The following is a 3,680-nucleotide window of genomic DNA, read 5'->3' on the forward strand; positions in this document are numbered from 1 at the left end:
AAGTTCCTCGGAAAGAATTTCTACCGGAAATTAACAAACAAGCAGATATGTAACACTACCCACTTTTTTTTTGCATACAATCATATTTTATTCTTCAAATAATGTAAAAGTAATACTTAACTTATCTTTTCTATTTAGTCTGTACAAGGAAGTATCTAAAATATGTTCAAAGTATTGTAAATGTAATGTAAATTTATATAGAACTGAAAACTGTTGAATTGATCAGACCAGCAGTTCTACCTTCAGTGCATGCTTATTATCAGATTGAAACTATTACCTCACTAAATGAATCATTAAAAATAGAATTCACAAGACATGAAACTAGCTCTAACACAGGGGGACTGTTCAAACTCAGGAAAGCATGAGGAAACTTGATTTTAACAATTTCATCAAAATCAAAAGACTACTAAAAGTCTTGGATTCATGTTCGATGTAGACGAGTGATCATTCTGAATGTGTTTATATATATATATATATATTTCTACAAATCCACTTTAAAAAAAATTGTCTGCTTTGTCCTTCCTGGTCACACAAGAGAAAATCATGTACTTCAATCTTTTTCTTTCTTTTTATCATTCTGATGTATCACATGATTAAAACCAAAAACCATAACAATAAACTCAAGTGGGCTAAATGTTCCATGGATCATTACAGGATGTAAAAGTCCCCAGGCAATTGTTTGGGAACTTTCTTACAACAGAAAGCTGAAACCTTGAGCTCATTAGGTTACCCTAAAGATAGAATTAACATAACAATGTTTTGGGACAACATGGGACCTATTGTTCCATCTCGGCTGTTCAATCCTCTAAACTAAATTAAAATAATCTTTTTTAAATATTAAAGTCAGCTCTTGTCATTCATATACTTATCAAGCTTTTTCTTAAACTCATTTAAATTTACTGCCTCTGCAACATCTGAAGGCAACCCATTCTAAAGGCCAACAACCCTGTTAGAAAAATGAAACTGTCTTAGCTGAAGATGACTCCTACCTTGCCAAATTTTATTTTTGTGTCCCCTAGTTTTACTATTCTCACTGTTAAATGTAAAAAAAGGATGATTCATCAATACTATGAATTCCCTTTACAATCCTAAACACCTCAATCAATTCCCCCCTAAGTTTGAGAGATTTCAGCCTCTCCTCGTATGACAACCCCTCCATCCCAGGCACAATTCTAGTAACCCTTCTCTGAACCCTTTCCAACAATTCATTGTTAGGACCTAAGTAGAAGTGAGTGTAAATATCAAATTGAGGCCTCATATGAGCATATTATGATTTATTATGGCTCTAGGCCTAAATCTAGTGCTTGTATGATATAAATGTTGCTCATTTGCATGATATGTCATCATGACATACGGTAAGTACTGATTCCAATCAGTTTGATCACAATTAACAAATATAGCAAGCATATGATTGACACTCTGCACTGCCCTTTCAGCCAAACCATCTGATCGAGAATGATATGATGAAATGTGTCTTCACCATTCCCAACAGAAAACACAATTCTACAAAAACTAGTTGAAGTTAACTCTATGATCTATGTGAATCACTCTAGGGTACCAAAGTGTGAAATCCACTGTTCAACCAACTTACCAGTTACAGACTGTGCTAATGTGTCAGTCAATCAATAATCTTCAGCCTACTTGGTGATGCAATTGATAAACACCATCACATACCAACTGCTTTTACCAGATTTCGGCAGATGACAAAATATAGCCAGTGATATTCTATAGAGATTAACCTACTACTCTCTGTCCGAGTTTTCTTTGATTTGGCCAACTTTCTTCTTGGAAGTGTACTAAGTACATTATCCATACCACTGCACAACATTTTCCACAAGTTGGCAATAGTTCATGACACACCTTGGTGCACTTCAGTCTTTGCATTATGCAAAGCCTCCAATGCTGCACATTTCATTTTCATGTGTGTGTGTGTGTGTTTTTCATGCACAACAACTTTCGGCTATTAGTATTACATAAATCAAACAATCGAATTTTCCATGTCAGTGACATTTAACGTATGATTACTATCCAAACATTGTCAAGCAGTTTGTTCTGACACCACTAAATGAGCAGGAAAATGTTTACAGTTTAGAACTATTTTTAAATTCCTGGCTGAGGAACAAACCTTTGGACACAGTTATAAGTTATAGATATGGTGAAGATAGCTCTATACTATAGAGCAAGGGTAGACATAGATTCCTGGATTACCTGTTGAGTTAGCGCTTTGGAAATGAAATGATTTTGTTTGAATTTTCTAATCTTCAAAATGAGTCTTACAGTCTCTGCCTCTGAGTCAATCAATGAAAGTTAATCCCAAATTCTATAGAGAGATTCAGCCTAGTGTCTATTTAATCCATACTACTTCCTTAGTATTATTAAAAACTGATGAAATAAAATACTATAAATTGTAACTGTAAGTGCTCAGCTATTTAACAATCTTCAAACAAACTCCAAAGCTCATCCAATACCATATATTTATATTACACACACACACACACACACACATATATATATATATTATACTAAGTTATACTTATATAGTTATAGGTAGAACTAAGTTCAACTTGATCATCATCATACGTTAAAGTGACTTACACTTAAACGTCTAACCTCCAATTTCATCAATAAGTGAATAACATTCTGGCAGTTGTAATGCTTCAATGGGTAATTATGAAAAACTTTAATACAAGTTTAACATAACAGCAAATGTACAAGGATGATGACAAAACCTTGTCGAAACATCGTACATTTGCTGTTATGTTAAACTTATATTAAACTTTACCTTCATTACCCATTCAAGCCGTGTCCAAGCATTATTAGTCTCAAAGTGGGTTCCTTGTCATCGAATTTGAATTCTGGCAGTAGATTGTACAGTGTACTGTGGAGTGTAGACAGTACAGTGATATCGAAAACCCGATAAAGATTTTAAAAAATGTTTCTTTGCTGTATGATAACCTGTATAATTTTAAAAAGTATTTTTCTCAACGACAGACTGTTAATGTTAGTTATGACATAGCTTGAGAAATTTACTACAGCGAGTTTAATACTTACTCTTAGCGTTTAGGCAACAAAGCCCGAAATTTTCTTTGGTCCGCCACTTTTCCAGTTTAACGCCATCTATGACTGTAATAAGCAAAATTACTATTAAGGGCCATAAGAATAATTGAATCACACATTTCGTCGAATGTTTCAACAGCAACTTAATCAGTAGCTTGGTTTTAAGTAATACTACTAATAGAAAGGTAGACTAAAGAAAATATATCTTTTCTAGTACTTTTAGTTCCGATTCATTTAAATTATTTTACTTTTGTCTATGCACTTTGCTCTTAGCGTTCTACTTCAGACGTAACAACCTACTGAAGTGTAAATAAAATAAGAAGCAAAGTTTAATAAACATGTATGACTTCTACAGAAGAGTAGTGCTGTCAAAGCGCACCGGAACACCGCTCTATTAACTGAAACTATATCTGAGTCCCGAAACTTTAGGTATTAAATATATATATTGTTGCGTCAGCGAGGTCACGTGACTAGTATCACGCCACTCCTTCTCTCGAACCTTCGGGAATTGTCGGGAGATTACTAGATATGGGTAGTCTGGTATATATAAGATGGTGACAATGTGTAGACAGTGAGTAATTGATACTGCAGTCAGAGAGTATTGTTACGTTCTACCGTTTGTT

General features: G+C 34.0%; 1 protein-coding gene across 1 annotated transcript in view; it reads right to left on the reverse strand.

The window, feature by feature from the left end:
• The window catches only part of LOC106461668 (death domain-containing protein CRADD-like), a 13,491-nt gene extending 10,372 nt beyond the window's left edge, over positions 1 to 3,119 (reverse strand). Inside the window, exon 1 of the mRNA XM_013921513.2 lies at positions 3,052 to 3,119. The gene's annotated coding sequence lies outside the window, so the exon portion shown is untranslated. The remainder of the gene's footprint in view (positions 1 to 3,051) is intronic.
• Positions 3,120 to 3,680: the final 561 nt, after the last annotated feature.

This window comes from Limulus polyphemus, unplaced genomic scaffold (genome assembly GCF_000517525.1).
Source record: "Limulus polyphemus unplaced genomic scaffold, Limulus_polyphemus-2.1.2 Scaffold1007, whole genome shotgun sequence".
Classification (NCBI taxonomy): Eukaryota; Metazoa; Arthropoda; class Merostomata; order Xiphosura; family Limulidae; genus Limulus; species Limulus polyphemus.